General features: G+C 39.9%; 1 pseudogene across 1 annotated transcript; it reads right to left on the bottom strand.

The window, feature by feature from the left end:
- Window positions 1-15,768: 15,768 nt before the first annotated feature.
- On the bottom strand, window positions 15,769-19,847 carry Ubtfl6-ps1 (UBTF like 6, pseudogene 1; annotated as a pseudogene). The gene is made up of 2 exons (XR_015628258.1): window positions 18,546-19,847; window positions 15,769-15,938 (listed from the first exon to the last, which is right to left on the bottom strand). The product of XR_015628258.1 is annotated as a UBTF like 6, pseudogene 1 (transcript).
- Between the last annotated feature and the right edge of the window lie 3,080 nt (window positions 19,848-22,927).

The following is a 22,927-nucleotide window of genomic DNA, read 5'->3' as shown; positions in this document are numbered from 1 at the left end:
ACTTCAGGGGGAATCACTATCCCTGAACTCAAGCAGTATTACAGAACAATAGTGATAAAAACTGCATGGTATTGGTACAGAGACAGACAGATAGACCAATGGAATAGAATTGAAGACCCAGAAATGAACCCACACACCTATGGTCACTTGATTTTTGACAAGGAGCCAAAACCATCCAATGGAAAAAAGATAGCATTTTCAGCAAATGGTGCTGGTTCAACTGGAGGTCAACATGTAGAAGAATGCAGATCGATCCATGCTTATCACCCTGTACAAAGCTTAAGTCAAAGTGGATCAAGGACCTCCACATCAAACCAGATACACTCAAACTAATAGAAGAAAAACTAGGGAAGCATCTGGAACACATGGGCACTGGAAAAAATTTCCTAAACAAAACACCAATGGCTTACGCTCTAAGATCAAGAATCGACAAATGGGATCTCATAAAACTGCAAAGCTTCTGTAAGGCAAAGGACACTGTGGTTAGGACAAAACAGCAACATACAGATTGGGAAAAGATCTTTACCAATCCTACAACAGATAGAGTCCTTATATCCAAAATATACAAAGAACTCAAGAAGTTAGACCACAGGGAAACAAATAACCCTATTAAAAAATGGGGTTCAGAGCTAAACAAAGAATTCACAGCTGAGGAACGCCAAATGGCTGAGAAACACCTAAAGAAATGTTCAACATCTTTAGTCATAAGGGAAATGCAAATCAAAACAACCCTGAGATTTCACCTCACACCAGTGAGAATGGCTAAGATCAAAAACTCATGTGACAGCAAATGCTGGCGAGGATGCGGAGAAAGAGGAACACTCCTCCATTGTTGGTGGGGTTGCAGACTGGTACAACCATTCTGGAAATCAGTCTGGAGGTTCCTCAGAAAATTGGACATTGAACTGCCTGAGGATCCAGCTATACCTCTCTTGGGCATATACCCAAAAGATGCCCCAACATATAAAAAAGACACGTGCTCCACTATGTTCATCGCAGCCTTATTTATAATAGCCAGAAGCTGGAAAGAACCCAGATGCCCTTCAACAGAGGAATGGATACAGAAAATGTGGTACATCTACACAATGGAATATTACTCAGCTATCAAAAACAACGACTTTATGAAATTCGTAGGCAAATGGTTGGAACTGGAAAACATCATCCTGAGTGAGCTAACCCAATCACAGAAAGACATACATGGTATGCACTCATTGATAAGTGGCTATTAGCCCAAATGCTTGAATTACCCTAGATACCTAGAACAAACGAAACTCAAGACGGATGATCAAAATGTGAATTCTTCACTCCTTCTCTAAAAGGCGAACAAGAATACCCTTGGCAGGGAAGGGAGAGGCAAAGATTAAAACAGAGACTTAAGGAACACCCATTCAGAACCTGCCCCACATGTGGCCCATACATATACAGCCACCCAATTAGACAAGATGGATGAAGCAAAGAAGTGCAGACCTACAGGAGCCGGATGTAGATCGCTCCTGAGAGACACAGCCAGAATACAGCAAATACAGAGGCGAATGCCAGCAGCAAACCACTGAACTGAGAATAGGACCCCCGTTGAAGGAATCAGAGAAAGAACTGGAAGATCTTGAAGGGGGTCGATACCCCATATGTACAACAATGCTAAGCAACCAGAGCTTCCAGGGACTAAGCCACTACCTAAAGACTATACATGGACTGACCCTGGACTCTGACCTCATAGGTAGCAATGAATATCCTAGTAAGAGCACCAGTGGAAGGAGAAGCCCTGTGTCCTGCTAAGACTGAACCCCCAGTGAACTAGGGTGGTGGGGGGAGGGCGGCAATGGGGGGAGGGTTGGGAGGGGAACACCCATATGGAAGGGGAGGGGGGAGGGGGATGTTTGCCCGGATACCGGGAAAGGGAATAACACTTGAAATGTATATAAGAAATACTCAAGTTAATAAAAAAAAAAAAGAATAGGTCAAATTGTTGTAATAGAGCAACATAAAAACAAATCCTTTGGTTCAGCACTATGGAAAGCACTTAGACTGGCTAAAGCAGCTTACACTTATAGTAGGAAGCTAAGACACCTTTGAAATGATTACAAAAATGTCCTTGTGGCTCTAGGACTAATAGTAAGTTTAACATACCCAATTCTTTCCATCCCCCTCCTCAGATGTGCCCAGGTGTCATAAAGAGACTCATTGAGCTAATGAATGTTAATCCAAATTGAATAAGGATGTACAACTACCTTTGGCCCTTGACATTGCAAAGTAGCTTAAAAGGTTCTCTCCAAGGGACAGCAAAAATTCAGGGGTACAGTCAGTGGGCAAAAGAATATTTTATCTCTCTCACCAGCAAGCCCAGGGTGTGCAGCATTAGACTTGTCAGGCTCTAGACATGTGCTTCTTACAATTGTAATGGGCATTCAAGTCATGTCTACAGGTACTTGTCAATTTAGAGGTCCAGGGAAAGGAGGATTAACTTGGGGAAAAGTAGTCTAAATTAAAAGGGAGGTACTCCTATTCCTGGTGTAACTGATGAAGATAACAAAAAAAGGTACTAATATCTTCTATTTATATGTAAATAGAATATTTTCTATCGACAATGGATATCCTATTCTTCAATTGATGTTAACTTCATGTTTCCAAGAAATAAAAGTTTAGAAAAAAGACCAAAGGGAAATAGAGGAAGCTGTCACATCACATGGCCACAATACATTAAAAGGGAACAACCTTTACTTAGAGACCAATATTTCTATGTTCTTCCCAATACTATTGCTGATAATACTATTATTCTTTGTAATTTATGGTCTCTCAAAATGGCCCACTCAGTCACCATCCTCCATTTTTAGGTTGTCTTTGAACATCAGTTTGGATAAGAAAAGTTCTGAAATGCTAAAACAGAGAGTTGAAAAAGATATGGGACCCATATAACCATTTGTAGCAGATGTTTCTGTAAAATATGGAGAAAAAATTTGTTGTCTAGATTAAAAGTTCCTATCTGTTAATAGAATTAAGATACCTGTGCTTCTAAGTCTGGAAAAAGTTGAAGATGGTTTAGAGTTTTGTAGATTTGGTATACAATTGCCAAATTTATAAAAATGTTCACTGATAATGTACAATGCTAATACAGATCCATGCTATTTTTATCATAGGGTTGACTGATTCCCCTTTTTTAGCTGTCAGTGGCCAATAAGTGGCGAGCAACTGTACCATCCTAAAAAATGTTGTTACAGCAACATTTGGAAGTCCGAACTCCTTGGGTGAGCCCAGTGATCCCTGATTTTATTTAACCTTAATGTACTCACAGGAAAGGAAATTCCAGAACCACCCTATAATCTCAGCTATCAGAAAGAGAGAAGATATCCCAGTCTGGTAACACAGGCCTTTAATCCAGGAACTCAAGAGCAAAAACAGGTGAAAATAGGTAAAATTGAGATCAGCTTGGTCTGCAGAGCAAGAACAACGCTAGGCTCTAAAGAATAAGAACCTCTATATTATTCAGCATTCTCTAGAGGAACAGAAATGATAGGGTGATCAAAAATATTTTTAGAGGTTATCTATTTATTTACATATATATTTGCTTCTTTTCTCAAGAGCAGATTTAATGTGTAGCCCTAATTTTCTTAAAAGTCATTCTGTGGACAAGGCTGGCTTCAGCCTCAGTAATCCACCTGCCTCTGTTTCCCAAGTGCTCCATTAAAGTCATGTGCCACTATGTCTTGCATAAAAGGGGATTTATTAGTATGGCTTATACTCTGTGGTCTGGCTAGGCCAACAGTAACTCTCTCCCCAAAGAAAGGTCAAGAAAACAATAGTTGATCAAAGGTTCAGTGAGTGTGAATGCTATGGTTGATCTTCAGTATTCACTGGAATTGTGAAGTAGCCTTGTGATGCCAAGAAAATGTTAGTTAACACTGAAAGACCAGACAGGAAGCAATTGGAGGCAATCATACCTGGGCCTTTATTTAAGCTCAAGTTTGACCACTTCTATCACAGACATGCAGGATGGCTTTAGTGGAAGATAGGAGCCCTGAATAACTATCAGATAAGGTTTATAGAAAAAGACAAATAGGAATGAGAGCCTGAATAACTATCAGATAAGGTTTATAGAAAAAGACAAATAGGAATGAGAGTGTCACTATCCTGGCATGCATCTGGTTGGAGAGCTCCTGTTGCCTTCAGCATAATTGGCTGCTGCTGGGAGTCAAACCATAAACTTAGCTTCTGCTTCCCTCTGTGTTGGTGTGTGTTAGGCAGGGGGCAGGCTTGTTGGGGATTAACCAGGAAATGCTTGGTTTGTTGGAGGATATTAACCTGGAGAGGCAGGTCTTACTGGGGTTAGCCTAGAAACTGGAGCTAGGCTCAGGTTTTGTTGGAGGTAACTTGGAAACTAGTGCTAGACAGTAGCTTGTTACTTTACCTGAGTTTAAGTTCTCTAAAATGGAGAGTGACCTTGAATGATTTGGTATCTCAATCTCTAATACCAGCTAAGAAATAGGAAAAATGAATTTGGCAGTGAGAGGGAAGAACAGAATGAGAGACAAGAAAAAGCAAAAGCTTTCAATGTCCTTATATGCATGATGCTACTGAGAGGTGGGATACAGATCCTCAAATGATCTGATCAAGAATGATCCATTTCAGAGAGGTGGTGGTCTCAAGCCTTTCATCCCAGCATGCAGGAGGCAGAGGAATGCTTATCTCTGTGTTCAAGGCTAGCCTGGTCTACACTGTGCATTCCAAAACATTCAGGACTACATAGAGAAACTTTGTCTTGAAGAACAGCAACAAGAAGAACAACAACAAAAACACAAAAAAATACCCCAAAAGAACAATAACAACAACAAAAAAGCAAGAATAATCCATCATAGTTGTGTCCAGATGCTTGGGTTTTGGTTGATTCCAGATGTGGTTAAATCACAACCAAAATTAGTGATCTAATTCTCTCTCTTACAAAAATTGAAAAAGACAGAAAGAATGGGAAGACAGTTTCTTACCAATGCTTTGAGATATGACTAGAAAGTCACAAAATAAAATATATACTTAATAATACTAAGACATAATTAAATTCCTTTAAGAAGCTCATACTTACTTTTCTGAGCATCTCTCCTTCTCTTATACTGTGTGGTTAAAATCTGTTAAACATAACATTTAAAAATTGTTTGGTACAATCCTCCAGTCCTAGCACTTAGGATGCATAGGTAGGCAGATTTCTATGAGTTCAAGGCTAGCCAGGTCAATGTATATGATCCAGGACATTTGTAGTCACAGAGGTCAAAACAAAACAAATGGAAAAGCATACACTGTTATCCTTCCTTGGCAATCCCAAGTCCCTACTCTGGAGTGTGTCATGCCTCACTTTCTTGTAATTCCTGTGCTTTAAACTCTACATTAAAGCCGTTTTCAATAAACTGCACTTTTGTTGCATACCAGCATGTCCGGAAACTATCATCTGAGCTGAACCCATGAATTCTGTATTTGCTGGAGTCAAGTAATGCACTGTATTGCCTCTATTGACATCAGAGCAATGTTGGATACCTCCTCACAATTCAATGACAAATCATGTACCCAAAATCATAAAATGGCTCCATAGCAGGTGAACATACTTCAGCTTGTCTCAAATCCAGAGACTCCTTATTTCATGTTTCTGGAGAGGCAAGGCCTTCCAACCTGGTGAAGACCAGGCCTAGGTGAAAATCATGTGCCTGCTACCTGAAACTGTGTCTTTCCTCTGAAATATTGTAAGAGTCATCAGCAAGAGTGCAACCTTTTTCCCAAGGAAAGAAGTAAGGAAAGTGGAGGTGCTTAATTGATACAGGAGAGTAGAAGTGACATCATCAGGAACCTCCAGACCTATAACTATGTCAAGTGCTACCCTAAGTTCCCTGGAAATGTCTGGGAAGCAAATGTCAGCAGCCCCATCTTGTTCAGAGAAAGTGTTTGAAGAGGACACAGCTATGCAATATATTCCAGGCCTGAGTTCTAGCTAGAATTGGGGTTGCTGAGTGTTCCCTCCAGGTTGGTCTAATGCTATAAGGGAACCTGAAGTTACATTCCCTGGTGTATGTTCCTCTGGCTGGTCACAATGGCAGTGGCAGGGAGAGGGGTATGTTGTTATTGGAAGAAGAAGAATCTAACCTTACTTTCAAGATGCCAGACATTTCCAGATGAATTTGCAAATTGTTCTGTCTAACTCCCTGAAGAATTGGATTAGTATTTTGATTGGGATTGCATTGAATCTGTAGATCACTTTTGGTAAAATGGCCATTTTTACTATATTAATCCTGCCAATCCATGAGCATGGGAGATCTTTCCATCTTCTGAGGTCTTCTTCAATTTCTTTCTTCAGAGGCTTGAAGGTCTTATCATACAGATCTTTTATTTGCTTGGTTAAAGTCACACCGAGGTATTTATATTATTTGGGACTATTATGAAGGGTGTCATTTCCCCCATTTCTTTCTCGGCTTGTTTTGCTTTTGTGCAGAGGAAGGCTAATGATTTATTTGAGTTAATGTTATACCCAGCCACTTTGCTGAAGGTGTTTATCAGGTTTAGTAGTTTTCTGTTGGAACTTTTGGGCTCACTTAATATACTCTCATATCATCTGCAAATAGTGATATTTTGACTTCTTCTTTTCCAATCTGTATATCCTTGATCTCCTTCTGTTTTCTGATTGCTCTGGCTAGAACTTCAAGAACTATATTGAGTAAGTAGGGAGAGAGTGGGCAGCCTTGTTTACTCCCGATTTGCAAATTCATCTGGAATAACAAAAAACCCAGGATAGCTAAAACTATCCTCAACAATAAAAGGACTTCAGGGGGAATCACTATCCCTGAACTCAAGCAGTATTACAGAGCAATAGTGATAAAAACTGCATGGTATTGATACAGAGACAGACAGATAGACCAGTGGAATAGAATTGAAGACCTAGAAATGAACCCACACACCTATGGTCACTTGATTTTTGACAAAGGAGCCAAAACCATCCAATGGAAAGAGATAGCATTTTCAGCAAATGGTGCTGGTTCAACTGGAGGTCAGTATGTAGAAGAATGCATATCGATCCATGCTTATTACCCTGTACAAAACTTAAGTCCAAGTAGATCAAGGACCTCCACATCAAACCAGATACACTCAAACTATAGAAGAAAAAGTGGGGAAGCATGTCAAACACATGGGCATTGGAGAAAATTTCCTGAACAAAACACCCATGACTTATGCTCTAAGATTAAGAATCGAAAATGGGATCTCAAAAAACTGCAAAGCTTCTGTAAGGCAAAGGACACTGTTGTTAGGGCAAAACAGCAACCAACAGATTGGGAAAAGATCTTTACCAATCCTACAACTGATAGAGGGCTCTTGTCCAAAATATACAAAGAACTCAAGAAGTTAGACAATGACTTTATTAAATTCATAGGCAAATGGATGGAACTGGAAAATATCATCCTGAGTGAGGTAACCCAATCACAGAAAAATACACATGGTATGCACTCATTGATAAGTGGCTATTAGCCCAAATGCTTGAATTACCCTAGATGCACAGAACACATGAAACTCAAGAAGGATGACCAAAATGTGAATGCTTCATTCCTTCTTTAAAAGGCAAACAAGAATACCCTTGGGAGGGAATAGGGAGGCAAAGTTTAGAACAGAGGCAGAAGGAGCACCCATTCAAGCCTGCCCCACATGTGGCCCATACATATACAGCCACCAAACTAGATAAGATGGATGAAGCAAAGAAGTGCAGGCTAACAGGAACCGGATGTAGATCTCTCCTGAGAGACACAGCCAGAATATAGAAAATACATAGGCAAATGCCAGCAACAAACCACTGAACTGAGAATAGGACCCCCGTTGAAGAAATCAGAGAAAGGACTGGAAGAGCTTGAAGGGGCTCGAGACCCCATACGAACAACAATGCCAAGCAACCAGAGCTTCCAGGGACTAAGCCACTACCCAAAGACTATACATGGACTGACCTTGTGCTCCAACTGCATAGGTAGCAATGAATAGCCTAATAAGAGCATCAGTGGAAAGGGAAGCCCTTGGTCCTGTCAAGACTGAACCTCCAGTGAACTTGATTGTTGAGTGGTAATGGGGGGAGGATGGGAAGGGGAACACCCATATAGAAGGTGAGGGGAAGGGGATAGGGGGCTGTTGGCCAGGAAATCGGGAAAGGGAATAACAATCGAAATGTAAATAAGAAATACTCAAGTTAATAAAGAAAAAAATTTAAAAAAAAAAAAGAAAAGACTATTCAACGGAAAGAGAAAGGAAGGTTTGAAAAATGTTGAGAGGAAGTTTCTGAGCATTGAACATATTTATTTTCCTACTAATAGTTATTATTTCATACTTGAATGCATTTTACTAATTTGAATCAAGGATTAATCAAATTGTATTATGTATGAACATACGAACACTCCAAGTACATATTGTAAATGTTTATAAACAAAAAAAAACAGATTTTCTAATGAAAATCATTTACAATTAATTACACGTACATAGTTAAAAATATCTAGGTGCCGAGTAAAAGGACATGGAAGATTGAAACCTTCATATATTCAGTATAGAGGCTTAGGTTACAGAATCACAAGCCTGAAGAGTGTCTGAACTGCAACATAAACTGAATGACAGTCTGATCCTTATGTTAGAAAATTAAAAAGAAAAGTAGATACAACTCTTAATTTGAAATGTCTGTGAAATGCAGCCTCAATGTAACTGTTGTGGACATGTAGAGGTTGTGGTTTGACAGCACATACTGTAAAATATAAATCTCAACATGCTCATTTCACAGGTAGAAAAAATGGATTTTTTCCCACATAGGATTTGAATGATTCATTGGACTCCTGAACCCAGCTTTGCTCTATAATAGAGATACTTAAAGCCAATTAAGGCCTAACATAGTTGCTTTTCATTTGCGAGGCATATAGATTTGCTCTCAGCATTTAGTCCCTGTGACTTCAGGACTTCTCTTTCTGTGGCTGTTGTTTATGTCCCTGTGCAAGATGTGAGAAAGTTAGTAGAGCTGCCATCTTGAGTCCTGACCCTGCCAACACTGCCCTGTGTGCTCTTCAGGCTGTTTTACTAAGAAGCTTCCTTCTTAAGTGAGAATAAGTACCTGGATTAAATTTGTACTTTGATGTTTACTTATTCTTAGAGACATTGTGTCTTGGAGCTTAATCTGTCCTTGAGTTTCTAGGTATCTGCAGATCATTTTGAATTTCTTTATTCTTCCATGGCCACCTCAAAAACGGAGGCTTTGGAGTTTCAGAAGGCCAGAGTCTCTTTTTCAGACTGCTTTCTGCAGCTCAGGATATAAAGTTCTTGGCTCCTTACTTCACCACCATACTTGCCTGCCCACTGCCATGCTCCCTGCCATGATTATAATGACTAAACCTCTGAAGATGTAAACACGTGCAGAATTAAATACTTCCTATAAGTTCCTTTGGTCACAGAGGTGTCTTTTCACAGAACAGACACTGACTAAGCCTCTCTCAGCCCATGTCTATAAGTTTGTCTGGATAAGGGACTAATGGTTTAAAGGACAGGATTTTTAAAAACCTATGAGTGGGAAGAAAACCTCAGATACTTCAAGAAAAAAATTCTAAATACAGATATGTAGGTTTAATAGCAGATGGAAAATAGAGGGAGAGGCTATGGTTGTGAAGCCTGGTTCTCAGGCAGGCTTGAGAAACATCAATAAATCTCAAGAACATGAGGTTTGATTGGCAGCCAGGAAACAGAGCTCTACCCATTAGTCTTATCTTTCCCTACTCAGTCCTGCCTGGCAGTGCATGTTCTGTTATCCACCACATAACTATTAGTGTGTTTTAAGGCAAACTGATGTGCATCAGGAACAGAGTGCATGGCTCAAATTCCTACACTTGACATGAGACACAATGTTAGGAAATTGCTCATCACGCATGTTTCTATTACTAGAAGAACAGTAAGTCCTGGGGAGGTTAAAAGTAGACATCAAGGACACTCCAACTCTTGAAAACTGAGAGCAAATGGCTTTGGCTGCTCTCCAGCTAGGTTCCAGTAGTGAGAAATTTGGGAGTTGGATTCTCTGAAAGGCAGACAGAAAGAGGCCATGACTAGGTAGTAAAGATGGCAAGCTTCCAAGTCGTCTAGCTTTTTCCTCCTCAGAAAAATGTCTGGCAGCTTGAAAGGAAGGCCTGGTAGACTCTTCTTCCAAAAACAACTCATCCCTCTCCCTGCTACTGCCATAGTGAACCAGCCAGAGGAACATAGGCCAGATGATGTTTTTGCAGGGACCCTTTGCATGGGGCCAACTTGAAGGGAAGACACAACAGCCCCACTTATAGCTAGAACTCAGGCCTGGAATATATTGCATAGCTGTTTCCTCTTCAAATACTTTCTCTGAAAGAGATGGGGATGCTGACATTTGCTTCCCAGATTTTTGCAGGGAACTGAGGGTAGCACTTGCCAGAGGAGCCACCATGGTTACAAGTCTGGAAGTTCCTGACAACTTCACCTCTAATCTCTTGTATCAATTAAGCACCTCCACCTTCTTTGCTTCTTTATTTGGGGAAAAGGTTGCACTCTTGCTGATGCCTTATAATATTTCAGAGTAAAGACACAGTTTCAGGTGGCAGGCACATCATTTTCACCACAGGTAGGCAATCTTTGCCTTCCCAGAAATGTAAAATAAGGAGTCTTTGGGTTTGAACCAAGCAGAAGTGAATTCATCTGCTATGAAGAAATTTTATGATGCTAGGATACATTTTTTTATTATTGAATTGTAAGGAGAAGGTATCCAACATTGCTCCGATGTCAACAGAGGCAACAATTGATACACTGTCATTTATGTGCAGGACTTCACTCCAGAAAATACAGAATTCGTGGGTTCAGCTCAGAAGATAGTTTCAAGACAAGCTATTATGCAATGAAGGTGCAGTTTATTGAAAAAGGTTTTAACATAGAGTTTAAGCATAGGAATTACAAGAAAGTGAGGCATGACACACCGCAGAGTAGGGATTTGGGATTGCCAAAGAAGCATAATACTGTATGCCTTTCTTTTCTTTTTCTTTTGTTTTGTTTTGTGACAATGTCTCCCTCTCTGACCACAAACATGAAGTCCTAGATCACATACATCAACCTGGCTGGTCTTGAACTCATAGAACTCATAGCAATCTGCCTACCTCTGCATCCTAAATGTTGAAATTGAAGGCTCGTGTCAAACAGTTTTTAAATGTTATGTTTAACAGATTTTAAGCACACAGTATAAGAGATAAGAGAAGCTCAGAGAAGTAGCTGTGGGCTTCTCAAGGGAATACAATGATGTCTTAGTATTATTAAGTATATGTTTTATTTTGGTGACTCTCAAGTTATACCTCAAAGTTGGTAAGAAACCGTCTTCCCATTCTTTCTGTCCTTTTCAATTTTTTTAGAGAGAGAAATTGATCACTAATTTTGGTTGTGATTTAACCATATCCGGAATCAACCAAAAACCCAAGTATCTGGACACAACTATGATGGATTATTCTTGCTTTTTTGCTGTTATTGTTTTTGTTCTTCAAGACAATGTTTTTCTGTGTAGCCCTGAATGTTCTGGAACTCACAATGTAGACCACGCTAGTCTTGAATTCAGAGATAAGCCTTCCTCTGCCCCCTGAGTGCTGGGATGAAAGGCATGAGGCCACCACCTATCAGAAATCAATCATTCTTTTTTTTTTTTTTTTGGTTCTTTTTTTCGGAGTTGGGGCCCGAACCCAGGGCCTTGGGCTTCCTAGGTAAGCGCTCTACCACTGAGCTAAATCCCCAGCCCCTAAATCAATCATTCTTGATCAGATCATTTGAGTTTGTAAGACCAATCCTAAATCGATCTATACCCCACCTTTTAGTAGCATCATACATATAAGGACATTGAAGAAAGATTTTGCTTTTTCCTATCTCTCATTCTGTTCCTTGTTCTCACTGCCAAATTCATTTCTTCTCCTCCTGAGGCATTTCTTAAGTGATGTTAGAGACTGAGATACCAAATCTTTCAAGGTCAGACTTCATTTTAGAGAACTTAAACTCAGGTAAAGTAACAGGCTGGTGCCTAGCACTAGTTTCTAAGTTACCCCCAACAAAACCTGAGCCTAGCTCCAGTTTCTAGGCTAACCTCAATAAGACCTGCCTCTCCAGGTTAATCTCCCCCAACAAATCAAGCATTTCCAGGTTAATCCCCAACAAGCCTGCCCCCTGCCTAACACACACCAATGCAGAGGGAAGCAGAAGCTAAGTTTATGATTTGACTCCCAGCCTCATCCAATTATGCTGAAGGCCACAGAAGCTCTCCAATTAGATGCTTGCCAGACTAGAGATACTCTTACTTGTTTGCCTTTTTCTATAAGCCTTACCTGATATATATTCAGGGCTCCTTTCCACCAAAGCCGTCCTGCATGTCTGCGATGGCTGTGGCATAGATTGAGCTTGAATAAAGGCCCAGGTGTGATTGCCTCCAATTGGTTCCTGTCTAGTCTTTTGGTATTAACTAACATTTTCTTGTCACTACAAGACTACTTCACAATTCCAGTGAATACTGAAGATCAGCCAAAGTACTCACACTCACTGACCCATTGATCAACTATTGTTTTCTTGCCCTCTCTTTGGGGGTGACAGTTACTGTTGGCCTAGACAGACCACAGAGTATTAGCCATGCTAATAAATCCCCTTCTATGCCAGACATAGTGGCACATGCCTTTAGTGGAGCACTTGGGAAGCAGAGGCAGGTGGATTTCTTAGTCTGAAGACAGCCTTGTCTACAGAATGAATTTGAAGACAACCAGGGCTATACAGAAAAATCTGCTCTTGAATAAACAAACTAATTAATAACTTTTTTAAAAGATTTATTTATTCATTTATTATATATAAGTACACTGTAGCTGTCTTCAGACACACCAGAAGAGGGCATCAGATCTCTTTATAGGTGGTTGTGAGCCACCATGTGGTTGCTGGGAATTGAACTCAGGACCTCTGGAAGAGCAATCTGGTGCTCTTAACCACTGAGCCATCTCTCCAGCCCCACAAACTAATTAATAACTTTTAAAAATATTTTTTGATCACCTTATCATTTCTGTTTCTTTAGAGAATGCTATTACAGAGGGTCTTATTATTTGGAACCTATCCTTGTTCTTGCTTTGCAGACCAAGTTGATCTCAATTTTACAGAAATTCACCTCTTTCTGCTTCCTGAGTTCTTGGACTAAAGGCCTTTGTTACCAGACTGGGTTCTCTTCTGCCTTTTTGATAACTGAGATTGTAGGTGGGTCCGGAATTTCCTTAATTTACATTAAGGTTAAATAAAACCAGGGATCACTAGACTCACTCGAGAGAGCAAAATAATGATGGAAATGTGATGAAATCCATTGTTGCGGTCCCATTCTCACACACCAGTCAAGTCCCTGTCCAGGCCTGTGCTACTGTGCCACTGTGGTGCAGAGAGCAGAGCTCATTTCATGAAATATGACTCAAGGGTCTAGAATGTAAATTTTTGGCAGGTTAATCTGATAACCCAAAGAGCATGCAAGAAACCCTAAGGATCCAGAATCTTTCTTGCCCTGAAATTTTGTCAGGGACTATTACATACAATGATACTGTACAATCATTAAACCATCATTACAAAGTGTAGAAGGTTCTGCATAATAGATAACCAGGGAGAAAAAGTCAAGTAAATATGAGTAGAAAAATATATGAGAATATAACACGCCTGTACATTTTAAGAAATTGCTCATTCCAGCTTCCTAAAATAGGACATCTTTTGTACAGATCATTCCCCTCTACCCTTCTGTTTATTTTTTTTCTCTTGAAATACAGAACTTTATTTAAAAACTGTTTAACATAGAAAAGGCCCTGTCAAGAAAGACCAGGTGGAAAATGGGTTCCCAATAAAATGGAATTTGGGGGCAACAGAAGTCTGAATGGCCACAGAGGAGGAAACAGCACTGCTGTCATTAAACAGTATCTAGTTACTTGCTTTTTTTTTTTTTTTGCATTGTTAATCACTGAATCTGGATCTTCTGAATTCCACAGAGCATGCACTACATAACAATCTGGCATAAAATGCCTGTTTTCTATAAAGGCAAGCTACTACCGGAATAAATCAACACAAACACATCAGGGGCAGAACAATACCAGTAGCAGGTAACACGTTTTGCAGAGTTCTGCCAAACAAAGGAACTGAGTTGGCTGGTGGTAAAGCAAATGAGGGAGAATTAAGGAATAAAGTATTTTAAAATATAAATATATCAGTCAAAGTACTGTATATTCGTTTTTAAAAAAGCATTTTAACATTTGGTAACACACTTAGAGAACTTTATCTCCAAAGAGATTAGTGCACTGGAAAAGTACTCAGATGACAATGGGGAGCTGTGAACATCAGAAGGCAAGCACCCTAGCCTCACAGAGCCCAAGGTGACACTGGCCTTCACTGATCACTGCTTTGCCAGAGGTCCAGCAAGAACTTGTAGCAAGATCACGTGCCTGCTGTATTTATAATGCTCTGCAGAGAACTTATGAAGCCAGAGGAGTTCACAGCAGTCAAAGGGAGCAGAGAAGAGAACTTGTTAAGTGTGAACTTAAAAGACAGTATGTTCGGACTCAGGGTCCATTCAAATCCCAGAGATGTGGGCAGGTCCCAGAAACATAATACATAGGAACTTGGGGGAACAGTTTTAAAAGAGAGGAGAGGAGAGGAGGGGTTGGGGATTTAGCTCAGTGGTAGAGCACTTGCCTACAAGCACAAGGCCCTGGGTTCAGTCCTCAGCTCCGGAAAAAGAGAGAGAGAGAGAGAGAGAGGGGAGAGAGAGAGAGAGAGAGAGAGAGAGAGAGAGAGAGAGAGAGAGAGAGAGAGAGAGAGAGAGAGAGGGAGGAGAGGAATGCTCAAGGGAAAGCTGAGCTCTTCGCCTCAGGCACTATAGGGCTGAAGAGGCCTCTCTTCACCCAAGAAACCAAGCTTGCTTTCATAACAGGTATGCAACTGGTCAGTGACACAAAACGGCTTTATAAAATTTTCCAAACTTTACCTCTGGGCCAAAGTCTACATCTGTAAGATTCAAGTAGCCTTGAAAAGCCTACAAAAGCTGATTCCACAGGGTCTAAAGTCTGGCCCTTCCTTCCCAGACATAATGTCAGACACGTAAAATCTCCTGTCATGTTACACTTTATATTTTGAAATGTGGAAGCATATTTTAAATACTCTTAAGGCATTTATTTATTAAAACGTTCTCTGATAGAATTTTACATTTGCTTAGAATTCAGCTCAGTCTTTACACTTCTGAGGTTGTCATCTCATGTATTACAAACCCCGTTCTCCATCAGTCAGTGTGACCAGCCTCCACATGAAGGGCCCCACGGTTGGCCTGTTATTCCCCTGGTGGACCAACTGGATGTTAACACTGCTCTGCTACAAGGTAAAAGTTCCTAATTCAAACTCATTGGAAAAGGTGAGACTTCTGCAAAGAGCACTTTGAGGAAGAGTTACTTTTTTCCTTATGAAAAGAAACCAGTGAATCCTCTAAGATTAATAACAGGGAGTATTTAAGTTAGCACATGGTTTGGAGTGAAGACTTTGGATGTTGCACTGCTGGTCCAGGCTGCTTAATACCCTTCCTGACCCTCCTGTGGGCCCCCTTTATCAAGTATCACAAAGTGGCATAAAGGATATCTACAATCCTCTGCAGAACAGGGTCATTTTCCCTCTCATTCTCCTGGCAAATCAATTGAATGTTCCTTAGCTTTCCAAAGTAGAAGGCTCTCTCCTCCAAGTCTTCAACAGTAAGCTTCAATACTGCTGCATCAATTTGGCTGCTTCGTCATCTCCATTGCCCGCACCAGGATTCTTTTGCACCATGCTGGGGGCCCTCTTAGGAACTGCAGTAGTCCTCTGTGAGGCAAGGGGTCTCTGTGGGGCTGCACTACCGGAGACCAGATGTTTCTTTGCTTTACTCAAAGCTGGAGCAACAAGAGGAGGAGCCACTGCACTTTCTTGACCTTGGCTGACTCTGGTTCTGTCTTTGTCTCATTCAAACCCCAACTCTGCCCATCTATACCTTTCCTGTGTCATGGTATTTTATCATAGAAACAGAAAAGTAGCTAATGCAGAAGTTGGTACCAGAAACCATGTTGTTTTTGTTGACGTTAGCAGTGTTGTTGTTGTTGTTGCTGTTGCTCTCTCCTCCCCGCCCCCAAGGATTGTGCAAGTCTTGGGAATTTTGGACGAGAAAATTGGTGGGACACTGTCAGCAGAGTCTAGCAAGCTGTTCTAGTAGAGCTTGGAAGACTGTAGTTCTAAGCACAATGGGAATTTTGGGTTTGTACTTCCAGAGGTAGGTTTCAATAGTAAACAATGTTCATAACTGAACTGGGGAGAGTTCTCATGTTTTGGAAAAGAATCTAGCTGCCTTCTGCTTTTGGTCTAACAATTCTCCTGGTATGAAATAGAAAAGTAATGGACAAATATCTTCAGGTACACAAAATGTCAAGAAAGCATACCGATGTCATGTATACACATGTATACACATTGTGTTAATCTTATCACTTAGGAGGCAAAAGCATGAGAATCTCTGTATGCTCAAGGCAAGACAGATCTACATAGCAAGATAGTTTGAAGATAGTCAGAGCTATGAAATATAGAAAACTTGTCTCAAAATCAAACAAAAAGACTCTAGAATGTTGAGTCTGAGGTATGATTGTTAATGATAATACTTATACTGGTCTACAGTAAAAAGGAGAAAGTATGGCAATACACAAAGAAATCATGTACTAGAAGAAATAAGAACACTAGGAATTTTTTAAAAAATTTTATTTGGTTATTTTATTTATTTCCATTTCAAATTTTATCTCCATCCTAGTTTCCCCTCCACAAGCCCCCATCCCATCCCTCCTTCCCCCTGCTTCTATGAGGGTCCACTCCTACCCACCCAGCCACTCCTGCCTTGCTGCCCTGGCATTCCTCTACTCTGGGGCACCAAGCAGTCATAGGAATGCTCTCCTCCTCTCCCATTGATGCCAGATAAGGCCATCCTCTGTTATATATGCAGCTGGAGCCATGGGTCCCTCCATGTGTATTCTTTGGTTGGGAGCACCAAGAAATATAATGCCACGGCTAAGGCATGTGTTAGAAGATAGGCTCTGATTGTTAAGAAGATTATCATCATTAAGAAAAGGTTGTCTTCTTGGAACACTCAGCCCTAAATGGGATGTCTCTCTCAAATACCTCCCCTTAGAGCTTAGGGAACAGTGCAGAAGAGGAGGCAGAAGGAATATAGAAACCAGAGTGGGTGGGTGGAGGACACCAAGAAAACAAATCCCTCTAAATCAACATGATCGAAGTTCATCTGAACTCAGAGACTGAGGCAGCATGCAAAGAACCTATGTGGGTGTGCACAGGTAATCTGCAGGCATGTAGTGACTTACACTTTAGTGCTTTTATGAGAATTTTGAATATGGTCACAGGTCAGTCTCTAATTCCTGTGCCTTCTCTTGCACTCTTTTCTGTTTGTCTTGTCCAACTCCAGTGAGATATGTTTTGTTTTATCTTATTGTATTTTATTATTGTCCCTTAGAAGCCTGTTTTCTAACGAGAAACAGAGAGGAAGTAGATCTGGATGGGGGTGGATCTGTTTAGCAAGTGGAAGGAGTGGATAGAGGGGAAACTATATTAAGAATAGAGTATGTGAGGGGAAGAATTTATTCTAAATAAAAAAAATAGCTTGTTTTTGCACTGGAGTAAAGGGAAGGAATTACTCAAGGCAAGATCTCACCTAGCTAAGCTTCCAAAGTCTTAAAAGGATCTAAAAAATCCTCTGCTCCTATTAAGCACTGGATACAACACCTATTGTTAATTTTGATTCAGGGACAGCAGGGTCCATCTGAGGCTGGCAGCTGCTAGACACCGAGAATTCAACATGGTCGTTTTGTTTTATTTGACCTTAGGCTGGGATTTATACCACAGTCTCATTCCTACTGGCTCTCACTAGTAAGTAGACACTGAGGTTTCTCAACCTCCATAATTACAGTTCTCAACATGTACCCATTGACCTTCTTATTCTCTGTGTATCTCTAGAGTGCAATATAGAGAAATTCCATCATTATATGATTAAATATAGGACAAAATTAATAAATATACTGGTATTGAAGTGTGTATTAAAGAAAAGTCAAATAAGGTCATAAAACAGTATTTATATCTATATGTTTGTGTCTGCTTATTCTGAATATCATAGGTGAGATTTACTGTTTCACACAGCCAAGTCTAAGAGACCTTCCTAAAATTAACTGGCACCAGTTGCATATGCAGTGCTTAACTTTGTAAGACTGGTTCTATAGTTTGTTCAAATAAAATGTAAGTAGATTTTATGTGTTGTTCAGTCAGGTCTCTTTCTAAGCCTAAGAATCTGATGTAGGCAGTACTTTGGCAAACTTCCTTCTCCCCAAACTACACTCCTTTGTGTTTAGTAAGCAAAGGCTATAGGAGAGAAAAGCAAGGAAGTACAAAAACACAGAGAGGACAATTCCTTATCTGTAGGAAATGTCTTGGGTTTTGCTTGGATGGTTTTAAACAATGATTGAGAACATGAAAGTGACTAAAATGCAATTTAATCGTGATGTTCCCATGCAAAAGATTTTCATCATCATCATCTGTACTGCTAGAATCTGAGGCGTTGCTAGAGTCTTCCTCGTCAATATCATCTATCATACCTTGCATGGATACCTGGGAGCCATCATGATGGCCCTGATTATTCACTGAAGAATCTGCCCTGGGATCCAGCAGCTCCTCTACCTTTCCAAGCTTTACTACAAGCCCCTTTTCAGAGGTGAACTGCAGATCATCTGTTCGTCCAAACTTGTAGCTTCTGCCTCGAAACATGCTCATGATTTTTTGCTTACCACAGGTGACCCTTGCCTCTTTGTATGCAGCACATCCCTCTGGTGACAGTTCCTTGAGCCAGAGGTCCAGCCCCATCCAGTATTGTTTCTGTAGCTCCTCAGCCTGTCTGCTATAATGCTCTTTCAGGTACTCTGGGACTGGATGCCAATGCCTTCTCAATCGAGCACACCCCAAAGGACAGATGCCTCAACTCCAAACTTGACCATGAATCTTGATGAAATTCCTGGGTTCTCCCTGAAATTTCATGTCTGAAGAAAATGTTTGGGAAATGCCATGTTTAGAAGAGACTTTGTTTTTCATATCTCCTTGTGACTTCTTAGAGACTTTGGTTTGGTGACTGCGGGGCACCACAGATTTCTTAGGATGCCCTGAAACAAGATGATTTTCCTTAAATTGAGTCATCTTTTCCTAAAAGGCTCGCTTCTCCTTCTTGAATCCTGGACATATCTCTGCTTTATCTCCGCTGGCAGCTGATGGTATTTCTCAGCCAGGACTTTGGTTAACTGTACCTAGGGTACATCTAGCAGTATTGGCTCTCTGTTCCTTGTAAAATAAAACAACTAAGCAGTCCAGGGTTTTCTGAGTCTGTCAGGATGGTGCTTGACTATATCATTTTTGCAAGTTTTTTTCCATAAGCACCTTGGCTTTCAGCAATTCTCTCAGTGTGCCAAACGTCCTTAAATTACAAGAAATCTCCATCCATTTCTGTTTGCACATTTCTCCTGAAAACCGTCCAAAACCTACATTGTTCCAATTTAGGTCTGCTTGGCTGTTTTTTAATTCACTGAAGTCATCTAATGGGATATTCTTCTTCCTGCATTCCGGGAACTTCAGAATGTCAATTTCAGACCATAGGGATTGGTTATCAAATGATGCCATTGCTATCTGTTCACACTAATATCTCAGTTGTGCAAACTCCTCAACAGCAGCTTGAACTGCTTAGACACAGAACGAAGAGAGAACTTAGTAGACATTCCACAGTCTCTGTGAGTCTGTGTTTCTGAGGTGAAACAAACAGAATGTTAGACTTCATTATTGGAATTTATGAAAAAATTATATATCACTTTACAGTGTGTTGCTTATACAATTAATTTACTATTAACAAAGTAAATGGATAATTTATTTTTTGGAAATAAAAGCTATGTGTGTATATGTGATACAGTTATAACATTTTTGCTTCCTTTTGAAATCCTAATAGAACTTGCTTAAAAAGTAAGATAATGAAGTTGGATGAGGTGGTGCACACCTTTAATCCCAACACTAGAAAGGCAGATCTCTGTATACAGGGCAAGGCCAGTGTATATCTCAAATTCTAGGACAGTCAGGACGATACAGTGACACTAAGAAGATGAAGAAAAATGAAAGGAACAGGCTATAGAAGCTTTGCCGCCCCCCCAAAAAAAAATGAAAGGAAGGAAGGAAGGAAGAAAAGCAGCGTTGGCAATGAAATAAAAGGACAGAATAAAAAGAATATGAATAAAAGGAAAAGAATAGAACCAGGAGGTTCATCATTTACACTCAAAGGAGCTGAAAGCAGGAGGCAAGACCCTGAACTACCTAGACACCCACCTGTGCTCTTTCCATGGTTTGAATGTGAAATCTGTACTGAAGGATGGATTTGTACAGTCTTCAGAACTTCGCACATATATCAGATCTTCCTCCAGAATCATCTTGCATAGGTTTCAAACATGCATTTGCAATTTTATTTGGCTACTCATTCTACAGATATGCGCCTCAGTAAAAGCAATCATGTTTTATAAAAATTCTGTAAAATAGCTAGAACCTAGAACTTGAACACATATCAAGAGCTCTGAGGGTTGCTATTCTATTGCCAATATTATTCTCTCTAGTGTAATTTCTCTGGAATGTAGTTCAACAGAACACTCTGAATATTCTCATATTTTTTTAAAAAAAATGAGGTCTGCAATTTAGCCAATCCAAATTATAAGCAATTTGCTGAGTCTGTTGTTGTTTGTGTGTATATAGTTTCAGGGATAAATGCTCTGTATTGGATAACCAATAAGAGGTCTCATCTTTAGAAGAGACTAATTCTCTTAAGGGAGAAATCTTAATAGTAAACTTCTGAATACTTGAGAAGAACAATGCGAATTATTTTTAAGTAAAACAATATAAAACATATATTCATTATTTAAAAAACTCCTTACAAGGAGAATTGATTTTTAACATCAGCTGGAAGGAAATAGAAAACCTAGCTTTAATTTTTAAAATTGAATCAAAATCAACATTATCAACAAGGTTGCTTCAGACTCAGGATCTTCCTGCCTGAACCATACAAGTAGCACTCAGCAAGACTGAGTGGTTTCAATTATTTTTTGATTCCTATTCTTAGCCAGTGACAGAGCACAATGTGTTCCAGGTAGCATATTAATACGCTGAGTCCACCAGAAGTAACTCATTATTGTTTTAGTCTCATGGGTATTTTGCTCTTGTGCTATGAATGATGTAGAGTCTGTCATAGATCCTCTCATCGATGAGGCGTTAATAAATTCAGAGAAACTGTGATGGGGACTCTTGGTTCACTTAAATCTAAGCTTTTGGGCACTCCAGTAAGGAGTTCTCTCCCTTGCTGTCCTCTCTCAAATAGGGTCTTTATATGACTTAACTCTGACTGTTTTAGGACTCACTATGCAAACCAAGCTGGCCTTCAATTCACACAGATGTATCTGCCTCTGTTTCCCATGTGCTAAGAGCAAAGGCATGTGTCAGCACACTTAGCTGAGTAACAAATTTTTTAATCAGCTAATTTGAAGTAGGCATACTCAGTCTAAATCTGGACCACACCTTCTGGTGGCAGGCAAAGGACATGGAAGAAGCTTTTGGGTTTTGCTTCCTTACCCTCACACCTGGAAGTTTTGTCTGTCTTACCCCTGTGGTCATTATTAGATTCAGCTTCATCAGGATCCCCACATAGACTGAGAACAACTAGATTTTTAGAAGTCCCTCAAGACCCCAGGGCATATTTGTAATAGAGAGATGTCCAGCCTCCTGGGTTGAACAATTCCTAGATTTTCAGCTTTCTGGTTGTGGGATAGTCATTGTTAGGCTACTCTGACCACATCCTGTAATCCAACCTAATACATCCCCTGTTAATTTTACAGTCATCTTACCTGCTCTGTTCCTTTAGAGAACCCAAAAATTTCAGAGAAATTATGATTTCAAATGTCACACTGAAAACCACTCTTCTGTAATTAATAAATACTAATTTGATAGCTATGTTTCTTTGAGGGTAGATTATATATTTTGGAAGGATAGCTAGCATTGAACAGAGTTGATCTTTGTACAGTTCAGAAAGCATTCCTTGATTGAATCAGTTATATCCCAATTTGTTGGACTCTATTATGATCCCCTTACTCCTTTTCTCTCCTTCCCTTCTTGATCTTTTATCTCTTTTTCAAGGTCATAACCAGAGTCTGTTATAATTCTATTATTGAATCATCAGAAAAGTTTCTTTAATTATTTGCTGCTAGATAAACCTGTTTAATTCTGAGAAAAATAATTCTTCATGATGGATAGAATGTACTGGAAAGGACTAGCAAGTCTCTGGAAGCCATTTCTCAGGTCCTTTATGATTTTGGTACAGAATTAACACTGAATCCTAATTATTGACAGTGCCACTTTCAAAAATAGGGGGATGATTGTAGTGTCTGGGAGAACAATCATTGTACTCCAATTAAATAAAGTAGGCTGTTCTCAGTCAATCGAGTTGACCACGAAGAGTAACTCTTTAATGAAAACATTTTTAGCTCAATGGAATAAAAGGACAAAATTACTTAACTTTTCCAAAAAGCATCTCCAATGTAAAATTATTAGCTATTCTCTCTTTGTATCTTGACTTTTGTTGAAGAAATTCCTGGAAAATGCTTCAAAACTAAGCCAGTGACTTTCTTGACTATTTACCATATCACACTGTCCCTTCACCTGAAGACTTGCACACTGGTATGATCCCCAGGAAAGCATGGCCCCACAGTGCCTTCACTGGGTTTGTCTGCTTCTTTGTGATGCTAGTGATCTGTGGACATGGGGTTGCCTAGTC

Source organism: Rattus norvegicus, chromosome 8, assembly GCF_021556685.1.
Source record: "Rattus norvegicus strain SHRSP/BbbUtx chromosome 8, alternate assembly SHRSP_T2T, whole genome shotgun sequence".
Lineage (NCBI taxonomy): Eukaryota > Metazoa > Chordata > Mammalia > Rodentia > Muridae > Rattus > Rattus norvegicus.
This window is presented reverse-complemented; position numbering and strand designations above follow the sequence as displayed.